A 19,143-nucleotide genomic window follows, 5' to 3' on the forward strand; every position below is an offset into this window, starting at 1 on the left:
TATTCTTTGGGCTTTTCGAGCGTACTAATTGAATTTATTACAGCAACCAACACTCACCTCCAGCCCAAGCTTCTTCGGAATACAACCGGATATAACCACGTGCACGAATGCCTTCGGGTCTTAGCCGGATAGAATGACTCGCATGAATGCCTTGAGTCTTAGCCGGATGTAGCCACTAGCACAATTGCCTTCGGGTCTTAACCCGGATATAATTTCCAGCATAATTGTCTTCGGGGCTTAGCCCGGGTATCATTCAATTTCTCATGCACACATACATCAATAATCATTGGACATACATATTTCATTTTCGTTACTAAGGCTCAAACACAATTATAATCACTAGCATAATCGCCTTCGGGACTTAGCCCGGGTATCATTCGAATACTCATACACACATAAATCAATAATCAATACATCCATATTTCATTCCACATAATTCAATTAAGGTCACTTCTTGAGGACTTACCTCGGATGTTGTCGAACGGCTTTTACGGCTATTCGATCACTTTTTCCTTCCCCTTGTCCAATTGTGGCCCTCTAAGCTCTTGAGCTAATTCAAACAAATTCAATTTATTAAAACCTCATTGTGCTAGCTTATGGCCGAATATGACAAGGAGTTTAAATGGTCAAATGGCCACCCTTTAGCTTGAATACACAATGGTCATGCACATTTTATACTACATCAAGCAATTCAATACAATTCATTCGGGCATCAAGGAAAAGCTAAGGCCTTCAATAGGCTACCTAAGGCCGAATATACATGTCCATGTTGAGGCCAATTATGCACTTAATACCACACAAAAACAGCATGCATTTTACTAGTTAATGCTTTGCATGTTGTAGCTCAAAACTTATAATATAGCATCAAGCACTCATATGTGTGCTAGGCCGAATGTGCTTGCAATTTCACAAGCATTCTTCAACATCTTCTTCTTTAAACAAACATATTCATCACTTACTTCATAGCCAAAACATCATGTGCAAACATATATATACATATATGAGCATGGCGAATTTCAAGGTGTCCATAGCCATCTAAAACACAAATTTTAACTAACATGCAAGAAGCATGAACCATGCTCATGAATGCATCATGGCGAATACATCATAATCATGCCCTTTTATCTTCAATCATGGTTAAACAAAAGAAAACTCAAAGTCTTACTCAAGATGGCTACAAAGAAATTTCAAGAGTAGACAATCCATCATTGCATGCATCATCATCAAGCTTCACACTTAACATGCAATGGCTTTATCACAATACCAACCTTGACCAAATACCACTTCCATGGCATAACAAGGATTTGAACCATGGCTAACATGAACATCAAGTTGGCAACTAAAACATGCATGAATCTCATGACACAACCTCATACATACCTCAATCTTGATGCAAGTTTAGCCAAATATCCTTCTAGATCTCTTCTAAACAAAGGAAATGAAGCAAAAATCTCTTCTTCCTCTTAGTATTTTTGGCCAAAAGGAGAGAACAAGGATGAACAAATTTTTTGTTTTCTCTTCTTGGTTGCACGGCAATGGGGAATGCTACTCTCTCACACATTTTTTTTTTCATTCTTTTCTTACCCATGCTTATTTGTTTATTATTTCTCCCTAATGCCCAACAAAACATGTTTCATGACATGTTTAGCCCATATCTTTTTGTCATGGCCAGCCATCACTTGTAAAAAGGGGAATTTGACATGCAAGTCCATTATTTTGCATGCATGCTTTAATTAGTCATCACACATTTCCCTATCGTACTTTCAAAGTTCACTACTAAGTCCTTTCTTGTGGAATTCACCTTTATAACACTAAATCAATCATCATAAAATGTCATACATGAGCACACACATATTATAGGCATCAAAATAAATTTTTAATTATTTTTATGCCTCGGTTTTGTGGTCCCGAAACCACATTCCGACTAGGGTCAATTTTGGGCTGTCACAACTACGCTATCTAAACAGGTAGAACTTTTAAATAAAAAGAATGACGATTTATATGGTTCTACTCAGATACATCCAGTGATGAGGTGCGATGCAAATGGATGAGGAGTGCACAAAAAATATCAATCCTTCAACCCTAGCACCGACGAGGAACAAGTTCAATATATGGGTAACAATAATTCTAGACCTCAAAATAACCCATATAGTAACACTTATAATGTAGGTTGGAGGAACCATCCCAATTTCTCATGGGGTGGTCAAAGAAATCAAGGTCCATAACATCCCCTAGGCTTTCAACAACCAACTTACTAGCAAGAAAAGAAGCTGAACCTTGAGGAGATGCTAACAAATTTTATCTCAAAGTCAGTGACTCGTTTTCAAAATACCAAAACAGCACTTAAGAATCAACAAGCATCGATCCAAGGGCTCGAAACTCAGATAGGCCAACTTGCCAAATTGATTACTGAATGACCATAAGGTAGCTTGCCAAGTAACACTAAATCTAACCCAAGGGAACAACTCAACTCGATTACCGTTCGAGAAAAAGAAGGGTTAGTTGAACCTGAACCTGAATCGAGGGAAGAAATTGTGGTAAGTAAAGGTAAGGATGAGGTGGACCACAGTGAGCAGAAACTGATACCGAACGCAGGTAAATTCTTAAAAGAGCTTTTAGCAAACAAGCGGAAGTTGGATGAGGTGTCGCATATGGAGTTGAACGCAGTTTGCTCAGTTGTTCTACAGAATAAGCTACCCAACAAATTGAAAGATCCAGGGAGTTTTACGATTCCTTGCTTAATTGGTAGTTTAAACGTTAAAAATGCTTTGGCTGATTTAGGGGCTAGTATTAACGTTATGCCTTATAAAATGTTTAAACAACTAGGTCTTGGGAAACCCAAACAAACTAGGATGAGCATTCAATTGGCAGATAAAACAATCAGATTTCCTAGGGGTATTATTGAAGATGTACTTGTTAAAATTGACAAGTTTATATTCCCAATTGATTTTGTTATTCTAGATATAGAAGAGGATAATGACGTGCCTTTAATTTTAGGAAAGCCCTTTTTAGCAACTGCTAGAACTAATATTGATGTTGGTACAGGTGAACTCACACTTCGTGTGGGTGATGAAACAATCACCCTTCAAGCTCGTAATCCGAGTAACACATCGAGTATTGAGAGTGATTGTATAAATCATGTTACTAATACTGATCATGTGGTGCAACCTTCTTTGCAGGAAACACGTTCAAAGAGTATACATAAGCCATGTTCAAGTAATGACAAAGGACTAACTATGAAGAGCGAAGGCTACAGATCGAGGAACTAGATGAATAGCGAACACAAAAATCGAGAACACACAATAAACCAAAACCACGCCTTGACGAACTCAATGTTTCACCAAATCAATTTAAGGTCGGAGACAAAGTACTATTAGATGCAGTAGACCCTCGTATTACCACTTCTGAACCTAATGGAGTAATCCCTTTTTACGGTACTTAACATTTTCCCATACAGTACAGTCGAGGTAACTCATTCCAAATTTGACACTTTTAAGGTAAATAGTACCCGTCTAAAACCTTATTTTGATAAAATTGATAGTAGGAATGATGAGTGTACACTCCTCGCATCACCATGACCACGCCCTAGAAAGGTAAGTCTAGCTTAGACTATAAATAAGCGCTTCTTGGGAGGCAACTCGAGCACTAACAGTGTTGATTTCTTTAAATTTTTGTTTTTAACATCTAAATCATTAACTAAGTCCTTGAACGCAGGTTTTCCAAATCCACACGGCTAAGTACATGGGCGTGCCTTAGGCCATGCTCATACCACGGGTTGCGACATGGCCGTGCGATACGGCCGTGTGAAAACAGAGCAAAATTTTCCCCAACACAGGATTTGATACATTGTTACGGCTGTACGATGTGGCCGTGGGCAATTCTGCCAAATCAACACGGGCGTGCAACACGCCCGTGTCTATAACCCGTGGTAGAAACTGAGAAATTAACACGAGTGTGCGACACGCCCATGCCCACCAGCCGTGGTTGATACTGTCAAAATAACACGGGCGTGGGAGAAGCGAACGAAGTAGGACACAGCCGTGAGACACGGCCTTGTACACCAACACGCCCAAAGAACACGGGTGTGGGCCGAATTTCAGACGCACCCAAATTTGAAAACCACAAAACACGCGGGTTAAAATAAGGGCACACAGGTGTGCCCCACGGCTGTGTGCCCTAATATCTATATAAACCCCTCACTATTCATCATTCCCTTCCCCAAAATCCCTCACTCTAGATGCCGAAATCTCTTCCCCCCACCAACCAGCCACCCGTAGTTCTCCCTTCTACTTACCTTGTTCTATCTTCCCTATATCCCTTTTTTTTCCTCTCCGAATAGCAGCCATCTTAGACTTCATCGTCTAAGCCAATGCCTTCCACCGTCGTTCCACTTCAATCCACCCCCAACAACTATCGGTTCTCTGTTCCCTTCACATATTATTTTTCCTTTTTTTATCTCATTTTGTTTTAGTTATTTTATTTAGTTATTTATTTTCGTAACCATTATTATTATTATTCTTCATTTGTTCTTGTTAAAATGGTTATCATTCTTAGTTTTATTATTGTGCCTATTTTAGTTTCTGGCTATTTATTTTTATCTTTACTCTTTGTTTGTTATCATATGTTACTATGCTTAGTATTAACAATATGTTCCTATAAAGTTCTTATTAGTTTTTAGTTTTTGCCATAATTAGTGTCAGTATATATTCTTTCAACTCTTGACTGACTGCTAAGGACTGCTTTCGACTTCTGTTGTTTTCAGGTACAACATGACGAACATAAGAGGCAAGAAGACTACCTTCCCGCCTCGAAGAAGTGCAAAGGAGCAGCATCCTCCTCTGTCCCACCACCGAAATCTGCCACCCCTTTCTACAATTTCTCTTGGGACCCCAAGAGGAACATTTACAGATACTATAGGCCCTACCCCTAGGTTTTGCATTGATTGGACCACCCTAGAGCAGATCTAACTCGCTGACGCAGTCCGAGCTCTTCTGACTGCTGAACCATGGGGGCTCTTCTTTGAGATCATCGAGCCGACGTACCTCGAACTCACATTCTAACTCTGTTCAACCTTCTACCTCCAAGTCATTATGATAGAGTTCGATGATCCCAGAATGGTCCAATTTCGTCTCGACAGTTTAGTCCGCCAGTTGAGGGGTACCTGAGTTCCAAGTCGCACTGGGACTATATACAGAGAAGTTCATGGATGACGACGACTTCGACAGCCTCTATCGCCACATCCACTACTCTCCTTCGAACTGCTAGAAGGCCCTAGTCCCTGCTTCGGCCACTTATAACCCTAGGCGCTCCAAGGCATCGGCTCTCGCTCCATCCCTGAGATATTTACACATTATCCTAGCTCACACACTGATAAGGTGGAGAGAGAGCACCGGCGTCGTTAACACCAACGACGCCTACTTTTTCTAGAGCATGGCGTATGGGCATGTATTCGACCTCGCCTATTTCATTACCCTTGCCATTTGCCATCAGACGGAGCGGCACAAAAAGGGGGTAATTTCCATAGGCCCTTATGTGACTCGCCTGGCACGGTACTTCAACCTCAACACAGCGGCATAAGCATCCTCCGTCACCCTCATCGGTCAGATGTCCCCATAGGGCATCTCGAGTATGCTCCATATGAGGATGATCGAGTGATAACGTGGATTTGATCCTCTCCAGTACCGCCTCGTCTAGTCAGCCGAGCAAGAGGACATAGAGGACATTACTGATGATGTCCCTCCACTTCACGAGGATCCAGCCTCTTAACCACCACCTATTCATCGTCTAGTTCATGCGGCGGCTTCACTCTCTGACATCTCAGAACGCCTCACTTGATTCGAGCAGCAATGTTTTCAGCGCTTTGATCACATTGATGCAACTCTACATCAGATTTGTCAGCACCTTCACATCTCATCGTCGCCCCCACCTCACGAACCATCTGGCGATGAAGATGTTTAAAGACTTTTATTTATTATTTTTATGTTTTTACTTTTATCTTTTTAAAACTACTTTTTATTTTATTTTTCTTTAATTTTATTTTTACTTCATCCTTAGGTTTTATAATTTATATTAAACAATTTATACTTTTGGCCATTTCTTTACGAGTAATCATGCTACTTTGTATTTCCTAAAGAGTTATTGATTTTATCGCAGTTATAAAGTGCTCCAAAGCTCACAATTACTTAGGAATTTACAACTCCACTAGAAAAGGTCCTCCACGACTGCTCGACCACGACCATAGCTACCACTAGTTATAATATTCTTTTGGCGCAGCACTTGTGGAACCCAACCTCTACCATCACCGGAGTATCCTTCTCCAATCTCATCCTTTCCTTGGCCGATTACTCTTCATAACTCCAACTCAAGGATTCCATTTAACATTTAGGAAGTTTCACTTCTCTCCCTATCTTATAATCTTATATCTATATTTTTCAGTAAATCTAACTTTGTACATTGATGATAATGTACATCTTAAGTGAGGGGGTTATTTATATCATTATTAGAAAAATCCCTGAATTTTGTCTTGTTCTCAAATAATCTTCTCATATTATTATTAGAATGAATTTTGATTAATTTATGATTTTTATTGATATGTCTTCAATTAAAGAATAGGCATTTATGCATTGATTGTTTAAACTTTAAGGAATTAGAGAATCAAGCATGATAAGTTGATTTTTGAGAATTAAAATTTTTTTTAGGTTGTTTCCCCAAGTTTAGGTATTATCTTGAGTTGAAATTCACAGGTTTAACATCAAAAAGCCATAATTTTGTAAGATCTTGAGCCTTTAAAGCATATATTATTACCTTTATGCTCACTTTTATTGTTGCTTTGAGTGCGTCAATATCGAATTGTTATTCTAGAACTTGCTTGATTATGCATGTCAATACCACACCTTAGACTTGATATGTTGATATGATAAAGGCACTTAGGTTTAACCCACTAACTCCATAAAAGCCTACCTTCATAATTAACCCTCGTGAACCCCCTTGAGCCTAACAAGCCATTCATTGAATTACCCTCAATATTAACCCATAACCCATTATTGTTGAAATCCCCTCAATTAATTTGATCCCTATTTTTGTCGAGATTCGATTTGAATAAATTGCTTAGCTATGTTTTATTTTTAGCAAAGTTCTATAATATTTGATTTGTTCTTAAAAAAATTATTATGAAATTATGTAATGCTTAAATTAAAACGATGTTATCCATGAAGAAAAGCTCAATTAGGAATGTAAATTGTCAATTGTAGTATTTTTCTATTTAGGTAATTTTTTCAATTCAATCTCGATTCTAACCTTCTTTTTCAGCTTATAACCACACCCCCTAACCAAAGCCATGTTACAACCCTCTAAAGACCTTTTGATTGATGTATCATCTCATTATATAGTGGTGGAGATTTGATTTTCACGCAAGCCTATGGTAATAACTTTTCATATTGACTGATGAGTGCTTAATTTGTTATCCTTAAACACCTCAAGTGATTTGAGTGGATCTTTAGTGAGGATGTTGAGTTCTATGATATTTCGAATCAAAGGTGATTACTTAGATGAGGGGAGACACCTATGTTTTCGTGGTAAAATGCTCAACTTGGAATGTTTGAAACTTTGATGCTCTTCTAGTTGAATTCCCAATGTGTGATTACCTATGGTTTATTTTGAGATATTATTGATAGGAATTATAAGTTAGAAAAAAGAATTCTTAATTGTGAATTGAGGATTTTGCTTGAGGACAAGCAAACGCTTAAGTGTGGAGGTATTTGATAAATTGTAATTTATCCATATTTGTATCCCATGCTTACCATATTTTTGGATGAATTATCCTTAGATTTGGTGAATTTGATGCTCCTAATCCTTTAATTTCATGTTTTATAATTAGGTGAGCGCAAGAGAGTAAAAAGAGTGAGAAACGGGACAAAAAGGGAGAAAATAGGTCAATGTGAGAAATCAACACGGCCTGGACTTCCATACACGGGTAGACCACACGCCCATGTCTATTTAACAGCCTTTAACACGGGTTGAAGCACTCGCACACGGGCGTGTCACACGGGCGTGTCCCTGTCGAGCCCAAGTCTAGTTCTAATTGGAAAATGGCACTTTGGAGGGCTTTGAGGCATTTTAAAGCCTATTTAAAAACACTAGAGGAGGACTAAAAGAGACACAAAGTAGGAGGCAATGAATTACTCGAAAAAAGCCGATTGATCCATCTCAGAAGCCTAATTCTCCTTCAAGACTGAAGATTTCCTTTCGATTTCCTTCAGGATTTTTGGGTTTCTTTATGTTTTGTTATTATTATTCTTCTGATATGTTTTCTTTTACACTTATGAACTAAATCCCCTAAATACCTAAAGGGAATGAAACCTAATACGAATCTTGTTATTATTTTCTGAATTATATGATAAATATTTGATTTGTTCTTAATTATGAGTTATTAATTCTTGCTTTAATATTCAAGGATATTTATTCAAGTATTGATGTGCTTATTCAGAGCAGCAAAAGTCCCTGTCTAAGAGTAGATCTAGCATAATTAAGCGGAGTTGATTGCACCCCTAGACATAGGGTGACATAATTTTGCCGGATTAGGGTGAAACCTAATAAGGGAATCCATAGATCGAGTTAATGCAACACTAGGGGTTTTAATTAGAAAGAGATTTCAATTAATCAACCTAGTTGGTCTTGAGAGAGATAAGAATATAACTTAGGGATTTCTACGGATCAAGTCAAGTGAATAAATCTTCTGATTCAGAGTCAAATAATAAGTGAAGTCTAGGTGGATTTTTCCTTGGGTATTGTCCAAATGAATCAGTTTTTCCCAAAAGTATTTCCCCAATTTTCTTCCTGTGCATTCTTAATTTAGTTAATTAATTTAGATAAAACAAACCCCTTTATTTTTAGGCTAGATAATAAAAAGAGAATTAATACTAGTACTTTTAGTTCATGTGGGTTCGACATTCCGATCTTGCTATAAGCTATACTACTGTTCTATAGGTACGCTTGCCTTTATCGTGATAATAGTTAGTTTTCAAGTACGATCAATCATAAATATAAAACTTATCACGAGACGATCACATCAACAAGTGATTACTGGTTATGATTTGCAGAAAGAATTGTCGGTGATTAGTGCAGAATAAACGAAAAAGTATAATGACATGATGGGTGTTCGACTAATATGGCCAGAAACAAATTGTTGAAAGCACCCAAGTGCATATTAACCAAGTTGACAGACGAGTCCAACAATAAGACCTGACATTTTTATATAACTTTAACTAACTGTACAAATTATTATATTTTTCTAACCAAGTTACTAAAAGTTTGTAAGAAGATCAAAAAAAGGGCTAATACACCTGAGGCACCCTAAAGATCAAAATTTTTGGAAGAAGAGAGTTGGTGCCGCAACATTGTAACCCTGTATAATAACACCGCGACCAGCAGCATCAAAATCATCTTGCTGTTGCAACACCACTCTTTTGTGTCGAGACATAACGGACAGTTTCCCAAAAATTCTAAACTGCAGGGTGTGTCGTGACAACAAACTCCGATGTCGCGACATCCACGGAACCCTTGTGTTGCGATATCGTTGTAATTATTTTCAGGGTCAACCCGAGCCATTCGCGCAACCCGACTGCATAAACCTTATTTGACCCTATTTTTAGTCTTGTAAATATTTAGTTTTAACCTAAAAATTCCTCCAAGCACCTTATAAACCTATCTTAACTACTAAAAACTCTTTAATCCTCTCAAAACCCTCTTTTCAATCCAAACCTTAGCTACACCAATCTCTTTGGTTAATTCTAAAGGCTAAAGTTGGGTGCAAAACCATTAAGCATTCAAAGAAAAAACAAGGGGGTCGAGGTTTAAGTATCTCTTATCTCATTTTATTATTCCATGAATTATCACTAAATTATTCTTTTGTTTATTTAAAAGTAGAATAGTAGAAAATGCCTCCCAGTAAAGGTAAGAAAACTACAGTCCATCACATATCTACTTTATATCCATCATTTCCCAATCTCAATTTCATATTATCACATTTCCTTGTCTTTAACTTACCGATGAAACTTATAAAAAAGCCTAATACACAAGTGAAAATAACATATGATGCTCGCCCGAGCTAATCATATACATCATTGTCAAGTTACTCATCCAGGCTAAACCTTTAACGACATACTAGATAGTCTGGTTAGGGCTTTATATACATGTAAGGTTACCTGTCCAAGCTAAACTTATAAAACGACATCAGGTTACTCGTTCGAGCTAAACTTGTATCACATGTATCTTTGAGTCCGCAACAAATTCTGGAGCTCAGAATCATCAAAAATTCAACCCATAACCTTGTGTAAGAGACTTTTACTAAGTTCATCAGAATTAATCTCAACATTTCCATTTACTAACATTCCATTTCAATTAAGTTCAATCCTCAATTTGTGTACTAATTAATAACCAATTCAAAATTTCAATAGAACATAAACACATATATAAATATAAAACAAAAACAACTAAAACTTGGTTATACTATATGAACTTACCTAGCAAGCAACAATGGTTTAGGTGTTAGGGATTATTCAACAATTTTCCATTTTTCGCGTAAATCCTCCAGTTGTTGTAAATCTTGATCTAAATCATATTTTAACTCAATTATTCATTCTAAATATCATTTAACAGCACAATATAATTATGTAATAGTTCAATTTCATCTATGGAACAAGTCCTCAAGTTTTGTATTTATTTCAATTTAGTCCCTAGAATTGAAAATACAATAACTCTAGAATTTGAGCTTCAATTTCGAAATCGATCTCAATTCCATCGCTCTAAAGTCCATTAGAACCTATATTCATATAATTTTTATGCCAATTTCAAATTTATTACATTTTAGTCCCTAAGTTCAAAACTAGCAACTTTTACTTTACAAACGAGTCCTTTTAACATATTTAAGTTTCAAATCTAACTAAATAACCACAAAAGCTTTAAGAATACATCAATGGTAACTTTTATAAACTTTAAAAATTTCGTAAAATAGTCCCTAGCTAGCCAAATCAAGCTCTCGGGATCTTAAAAACATAAAAATTACAAGAAATAGACTAAAAACAGCTTACCAATCAAGGACTAAAGCATGAAAATGTCGAAACCCTATTCTTTCTTCTCTTGGACGGTTGGTGAGGAAGATGAAAGGAAAAATGCTTTCTCTTTCTTTTATACTTTGATTGAAATATAATAAACCTTAATTAACTACTTTAAACTTCATTAACTTAACAGTAAGCATAATTAAGCAAATATAAGAGGGGAATGTTGTCATCCACCACCCACATTCCATATAGAAAGGGTAATTTTCCATATTGAAACCTTAGCAACTAAAAATCTGTAGCAATTAAACTTTTACTACTTTTACGATTTAGTTCTTAAACCATAATTAACTATTCAACAGACAAAATTTTTGAACCCAAATTCAACATAAGCCTAATATGGACTTGTAAATATTAAATAATAATATTAAATGACTTTATTATCAAAATACAGGGTTTCGAAACCCCCATTTCTTGCACCACTGAAAATGGTTTATTACATATATTTTATTCAATCATACCACATTTTGCATCCATATAGTTTCATATATTTATTCTTATTTTTCATACAACACTAAAACCACATAAAATTCATTTAAGTATATAAACATTCATCCAATACATCGTATCCATTCATAATAACAATAATTTTTGCACTTTACAATTTAATCCTTAAATGTCAAAATTATCAAATTATATTTAGCTTATACTAAAAGATATTATAATAAAAATAAAACATAACATAAAAATATAGTTAGTTCGATATGAGCTTACCAAACAAAACAACTACAAGCAAGACGTTGAGGACTAGTCTGCAATTTTTCCTTTTCTGCGATTATCCTCTGATTGGTTCAATTTTCGCTCTATATGATAATTCATTTTAATTTATAAATTCAAAAAATCTTATGGTAGCTTATTTTAATCATATATTGATTCAATTTCATTTCAAAAGCTCATTATATTTTTGCATTTTATTCAATTTAGTCCTTAAAACCGAAACAATCATAACTTTCACATTTGAGCTCCAATTTACAATCCAATTTCAATTCCATTTATTATAGAATCTCTACTATCTATTTTTATCAACATTTCACATCACTGTTTTAAATTTTTACATTTTAGTCTTTTTTTTACAAAACTAACAAATTAACTTTACAAACTAGTCATTTTTCATATCTAAGCTCAAAATCTAACAATTTAGTACTAAAAGCTTCAAACATTCATCAATGGAAAATTTTAGAAACTTTAATGTTTTTTAAAAATAATACACGAGTTAGCTAAATTGAGTTAACATGATCTCAAAGACATAAAATTAAAAAAAAAAAAAAAGGACTTCAAATGGCTTACCAAGCAAACGGGCGAATATTTGAAGCTCAAAACAATGGCTTCCTTTTGTTTCTTTAGTGAAAAAGGTCAAGAGAAGAAATAAAAATGACGATGACAACCTTTGTTTTATGTTTTAACATATTATAATAATAATTTAATTAAAATTTTATATTAAATTCTAATAAAAACACACTAACCGTCCACTCAATTCCAAAATGGTTTAATTTCCATTATAAATCTTGATTTAATTACTATATAAGCCCTTTAACAATTAAAAATTTATTGTGATTAAATTTTATCACTTTTATGATTTAATCCTTGTACATTAATTAGTCACTAATTCGACAAAATTATCTATCCAAAATTCAATTTACCTATATAATAACTCTGTAAATATTTAATAAAAATATTTACGATTTGATTAAGGAAATGTGGTCTTGATACCTCATTTTCCGACACCACTGATTTTAAGATTGTTACACTTGTACCTTTATTAACTATCCAATTAACAAAATTAATGGCCCAAATTTTAATTAAATTTTATAATAACCTCATAGATATTAAATAATAATATTTACTGATAGGAACATAAAAAATGGGGTTCCGAAACCATATTTTTCGATTCCACTAAAAATCAGGCTGTTACATGGATGGCAATCTTAAGAAAGAAGAGAGACATCATCTTCTACTAATTTTGCTATATATAGTTAGATTAAAGGTTAATTATTTTAGTTAATCATGATGTATATTTAATTAATCTTAATTAATTATTTTAACTTAATGGCCAACATCATCTCCATCCAGTATCTACTAACTAAAATTGGTTTATTAACCATTTTTGTCCTTGAAATAATTACTACCTAGGTCTTCAAGCCTTTTCTTAATTAAAACTCAATAGCGATTAGATTTTTACAATTTAGTCATTGGATTTAATTAACTACTTTTTCAACTAAGTTATTTAATTAAATTTCAATATTTTTATATTAACTCCATAAATATTTTTATTTTATATTTACGGACTCAGTTTACAAAAATGGGGTCTTAAAATCGCATTTTTTGACACCACTAAAATTCGAGTCGTTACATGACATACATAAGATATAGAGCTCTCATATGGTATTGGTTTCAGGATTGCTTATGCACCTCAGAGTATAGTATAGTTGTGCATTGCACATTTATGGTGAGGTTGGTAGAAAGTCATATCCTTATACACTTCGGAGTGCAGTTCTGCATATTACACTTGTGTGCAACTATTTGGTGTGTTCGAAGACTATCCATGGATTTATTCTTTGTTCCATATTTGGTTAATAGATGCGATATTTTTAAATGGTTAAAGATTTATATAATGTTATTACATTGAAAGATATTGATGCTAGTCCATTTGAAAGTATGAAATATAATGAATAGTGATAATGCTTAAGGAATCTCATGAAAAACTTTCTTTACTTGGAATGGTGTTTTAATGAGTTTGAAACAAAACAGGGATGCAAGCAATTTGTAGTTAACAAGAGAAATAGTTGAGAAAAACTTGATTTGCATATCTATGTTGACAAATGAAATATCATTGGTTTAATCTTTTAATTTCTAAACCAAGAAAACACCAACCTCTCCCAAGTTCTTCATTCAAAACGGACTGAGAGTTCATTTTTCAACATAGACATTTCAGCCTCATTGTTCCCCGTAATTATCATATCATCCACGTACAAGAGAACTAGCAAATGTGCATTTGATTCTAGCTTAATAAACAAACTAGAATCAACCTTAGAAACTCTAAATCCACAAAAAATCAGAAATTGAGCGACTTTACCATACCAAGCACGTGGTGCTTGTTTGAGACCATATAATGCCTTCTTTAAATGACAGACATGATGAGGATATTGTTCTGAAACATAGCCAGTAGGTTGTTCCATGAACACTTCACAATCTAACTCGCTGTATTCCATGCTTTCCAAATTTTCATGGCTGCAAGAGAAAAAATGGTTCTCAAGGTTACCATTTTTGTAACAGGGCTATACGTCTCCTCATAATCTAACCCGTAACTTTGAGAGAATCCACGAGCTACGAGCCGTGCTTTACATCGATCAACTGTCCCATCAGATTTTCTTTTTAAACGGTACACCCATTTACAAGTGACGGGCTTGTAATTTTCTGGTTTAAGCACTAATTCCAATGTTTGAATCTTGTTTAAAGCCTCAATCTCCTCATCCATTGCTGACTTCCATTCTGGATAGCCTTTGGATTTTTCAAAACTTGCGGGTTCCTCATCCATTCCAACAGTAAAAAAAACAAGATACAATGGTATATTGGTTGAGCTGCACCTCGTAATCTCGAAGATGACTCGGCAATCTTGTTTCCTTTGAAGACTCCCTCAGCACTGATTTAGAATTTGAAGCTGGAGATTCATCATTATTTGACATCTACAAGTGATCTTCTAATTGTTTTTCTAGGCACATCTGATCACTGCCAGCATCAAAATGAAGTTGAAGAGAAGGTTTATGTGGAGAGAAATAGGATGACACTTCATTGAACACTACATTTCTAGAGGCAACAAATTTCTTTGTTTCTGGATCCAGGCACCTCCAGCCTTTTCTACATGAATCGTAACCAACAAAAATGCATTTCTTTGCTTTTGGATCAAGTTTAGTTCGATCAGATTTTGGAACATGAATATAACAAATAGAACCAAATACCCGAAGATAATTTATTTTTGGCTTTTCGCCATATAGAAATTCAAATGGAGATTTTTCCTTACCTGGCCATGGAGGTAGACGATTTATGACATGGCATGCACATTGAAAAGCTTCAGCCCAAAGCTCTCGGGGCAGATTTTTATCATGCAACCATGAAAGGCTCATTGAATCAAGATGAGCCAATTTCCTTTCAGCAACACCATTTTGCTGAGGAGTTTTTGGACATGTCATCTGCCATAAAATGCCATTATCACTGCAAAATTGAGAAAACTCATCGGACATATATTCACCCCCGTTGTCACTCCGTAGACATTTAATTTTTTTCCCAAATTCATTCTCTACACCATTTTTGAATTCAACAAATTTTGAAAGTGCTTCACTTTTCTCCTTCAAGAATTTCACCCAGGTGTATCTTGAATAATCGTCTATTAGCACCATGGCATAACGATATCCACTGTAGCTAGGAGTGTTTACTGGTCCTTTTAAGTCGGTGTGAACCAATTCAAACATAGTTGTCCTACGATTTGAGGATTCCATGAAAGGAAGACGATGCGACTTGCCAAATTGACACCCTTGACAAATTACATATTCACGAACATCACGCAGCACTGGTATACCATCTAACAACTTCTTGGAAGAGATCTGCTGCAGTAGTTGGTAGCCTAAGTGACCCAACCGAGCATGCCAAATTTCTGTACTATTAGTTTAGCTTGTTTTCTTCACATAAGCTTTTCCTGCTGATAAGACATACAAAGAACCTTTCTTTTCTCCAGTGGTAAGAATATCAGCAGAGATGTTTTTCATGTTGTCGAGAATTTTTACATTTTTAGGCCCAAATAATACATATTTCCTAGAATCAGTAATTTGAGCAACGGAAACTAAATTTCTTTTCAAACCTAGAACATGGAAAACATCGCTCAATTTGACTGAACTTCTAGCATCTATGCCAATCTGCACATCACCTTATTTTGCCACAGGATAAGCTGAATCATCAGCTGTAACAATGACACGATCTTGTTTGTGTTGACGCAACTCTGAAAAAAGTGAATCATTTCCAGTGACATGATGAGAACAACCTAAATCTACGATCTATTTCTCTTCATATTTTGCAATATTGGTAAGAGTCTGCATATGAGTTGACCCTCCACTTGCTTCTACAGTGAAGCATTGCTCCCAATGTATTCGATCATCGTCATCTTTTTCACTTGCGATATTAGCTTTAGAAAGCTTTACCCTGCAATTTTTCTTTATATGCCCAAGTTTACCATATCTATAGCACTTGACAGCATTTTGATTATAACCGACAGTAGCCTTCCCTTTATCTGTTTCTTCTTTGTTGCTCTTTTACCATGAGTTTTTCTTGTAATCCTTCCCTTTTGAAAAGAGAACAGCTTCGGGATCATGGCTCTTCACCATCTGCTTCACCAACGCCTCCTGATTGGAAAGTAGACTCTCTAATTCTTCAACTGAAGGTTGATTCGCCCAACCTTGAATAGAAGTAACAAAAGGAATATACTCCTTCTTCAATCCTCGAATTAGAAATCGTCGCATTCTTGCTTCACTGATTTTCTCCTCAACATCTAATTCTAAAATTTTAGAACAAATGCTTTTAACTCTCAAGAAATATTCAGAAATAGACATATTACCTTGAGTTAAGGATGCAAGATCATTCTCCAAAAATTGTAAACAAGCTGTGTTCTTTTTAGAAAACAATCACTCAAGAGTTTCCCATAATTTTTTTGGTGAATTAACGTCACGAACATGATCAATGAACTCCTTACTAATGGAAGTTCTCAATGCAAAGAGCTCTTTTCCGCATTTAATCTTCCATTTCCTCTGGACTTTAACATTCTCATGAGTGTCTGTAGGAATTTCTGTATCTACTCTTGTAACCAGATCCCAAAGATCCTGGCCTTGAAGAAATGCCTCCATACACATCCTCTAATACTTGTAGTTCGTCCCTACAAGTCTCTCAACACCATACTGAGTGTTAGAACTATTTCCCCCATTTGCTAACTCCATCTCTGCTTTTAGCTTCGAATCTCTTCCAACAAGACAAAACAGATGATTTGATAGACAAAGAGACAAAAAAACAAAGTAACAGTTTTTTTTTTCCTTTTAACCTGGCGCTGATACCATGAAACAAAACAGGGATGCAAGCATTTTGTAGTTAACAAGAGAAATAGTTGAGAAAAACTTGATTATTTATTAACATGTTGCAAAGGGTTTAAATACATAAAGAATGTAACAAAGTGTTCCTAAAAAAACTCCAACTATTCTAGAAAATTAAGGAAGCAATAAGGTGCGTTATTGACTTCAACTAAGCAACTTATTCCTAGATTTTAGGAACAAAGTACTTGACCAAGCAAAATAGAAACATGAACAACAAAGTAAACATAAATTACTGAGATGCACTATTTTTAATAGAGTTGTGATAAAAGATGTTATATTGAAGATGTTATGGTCATGGTAGCATAATTTAAGTGTTGATTATGTTGACATTATAGTATGTTTTATTTCTTAATGGATATATGTACGTATTTGTTTTTTTTGTTCACAAGTATTTGAGGTTTTCGTATTTTTTGAAGCTTAAACAATGTCGGGAAAAGGGAAACTTCAGCTGAAGCCTTTGATTTGTAATGAATTTTGCATTTTTGTTTAGTTCAGGCATGTACTAAGACCTTTGAGTGAATATTCTGTAATGATGATTATATGTCAAATTTCTATGTCGATCAATGCTTGTTAATGCATATGTGACATGTTGGTTTTATGTTTGTGCATATAAGTGAACTTTGATATCCAAATTAATGTTGAGTACATTGTTAAAATGTATGATTTTTACTTAGGTAGCTATATTTTGATTAAGCATGTTATTGGATGAGAATTTTGTATTTTAGACTTAGATTGATATGCTTAATTTGTGCATATACTTTTGATGCATGTTTAAACATGTTTATGTTTATTTTGAAGCATGTTGGAATGACTTGAAATGGTAATTTTTGCATTTCTAGGCTTAAATCTCAAGACTAGTATGAATAAGTATTGAGACTTATTTAAAATTTGGTCTATTTCTATAGATTAGTTGGACAAGTATTGATACTTGGTCACCGGGTATCGAGACTTGACTCTAAGTATCAAGACTTGCACAAACAACTTCAATTTTTATGTTTCAACGGTTGCCAGTATCAAGACTTGTACCCTAAGTCTCGAGTCTTACTACCTTATTTTGATATTTTAGACTTCGAATGTCGTATTAAGGCTCGTTTGAGATTGATTTTTATTTATAGTACTCTGTAACTGATTGTAATAACTAAATGTTAGTTTTAATTATATTGAATTTTTAATTATGCATGTTAAATCATTTGTTTTGAATTTAATTTGTTTGGATTACTTTGGTAACCAATGTGGCATCTTATATTTGGATCTATAATCGGGTTGAGGGTAGGGTGTTAGAGGAAAGCACTAATTATACTTTTATTTAAAATTAGTGTAAATAAATTATAAAAATTCCTATGCAAATTGAGTTAAATATTTAGTAGGTAAAATGTATGAAAAAATAATTTGTCAACAAAACTTCATATTATTTAAACAAGATTAGTAAAATAATATAAATTTATTTTAAAATAAAATATATGTTCTAAAGTTAAAATACTATTATTATTGCATAAAATAACTTCTTAAACATAAATTATGTATAGGTATATTTGAAAAGCAAGTGTAATTAGATTTCAATGTAATTGTTTGTAGTTACCCGTATAATTACGCCAATTCTCATCCCTCCCTACGGATAGGAGAGTATAATTAGAGTGCTCCGCCTCTAATTATACTCAATTCAGTGGAACCTGCTAACAGTTACAAGCAATCAAATAAATGTGAATACTAAGTGCTTTCCAAATTCAATCTTAATGTGAAGAAGAAGTGAATTCAGATTCTATAGCAATTATACGAATTTAGATTCAAATATTATAAAAAACAAAAAAAATCATCTATACTATAAACTCTTAACTAAAAGTAGTGTCGATAATTAATTGGGCATCGATTTAATTAGGAAATGATTAAAAATAATATTTTTA

Source organism: Gossypium arboreum, chromosome 9 (genome assembly GCF_025698485.1).
Source record: "Gossypium arboreum isolate Shixiya-1 chromosome 9, ASM2569848v2, whole genome shotgun sequence".
NCBI classification, from domain to species: Eukaryota; Viridiplantae; Streptophyta; class Magnoliopsida; order Malvales; family Malvaceae; genus Gossypium; species Gossypium arboreum.